Here is an 899-nt window from a genome sequence, read left to right as displayed (position 1 = left end):
TCTCAATAAGATTTAAATATCTAAAAAATAAAGCCCCATGTATATGTAAAATTTTATAAATTCAGCACAGGAGTTTCAACTATATAATTCATGACAGCACATAAAAGATGAGAGTGAATAATAATTAAGGTCAAAACTATAACGAAAATTTGATGTTTCAATTATTAAGGGTTCGCTTCCCAATGCAAAAGGATAGAAAATCATGCATGTTTTGATGCATCTACATACCATTTTCTTTGATTGAAACTTGAGAGAGTAGTCTTCTATATATAAAGGTTAGCAAATAGGCCAACATCTATGATCTAACATCTAAGTTAGTTGAATCTTGCTTAACTTCTTCCCATACTACCCTCTCTCATCTTTTCTTGTCTAAATTCATTTGGAAATATATACCAATACCTTTTCTTTCATTTTTTATCTTGAAAATTTCATGTCCTCCCTACTCATGTTCTTTGTGGTTTAAACTTTTAGAATAGAGGAAGTATAGAGAGCTAATGGAGTATCTATACAATATATATAATAGGGTATAGGAATGTTCGATTCAGTAGAATATCAGATGTTTATTATTCTTGGTATTCGGATGGTTATTTTGGATAATATGGGTGTATTGTATTTGAGAAATTAGTAGTATTTTATCATGGATGTTTATTTTTTAACTCATATTAATCCAAATAAATAGTTTATTGTACACATTGTACAAATACTCCATTAACTTCCTAGCGGGATTCGAATGAATAAATTCTCTTTATTTTTTTTTCATTTAATATGATAAAATGTGATTTTTTGCACATTTTTTAATTGGAACTAATAAAAAAATACAAAAGAAGATGTTGAATAATAAAAAATTATACTTGATAACACCACTTAAAAAAAATTGAAAAAATTTATTTCCAAAAATT

Source organism: Arachis ipaensis, chromosome B03 (genome assembly GCF_000816755.2).
Source record: "Arachis ipaensis cultivar K30076 chromosome B03, Araip1.1, whole genome shotgun sequence".
In the NCBI taxonomy this organism is placed as follows: Eukaryota; Viridiplantae; Streptophyta; class Magnoliopsida; order Fabales; family Fabaceae; genus Arachis; species Arachis ipaensis.
This window is presented reverse-complemented; position numbering follows the sequence as displayed.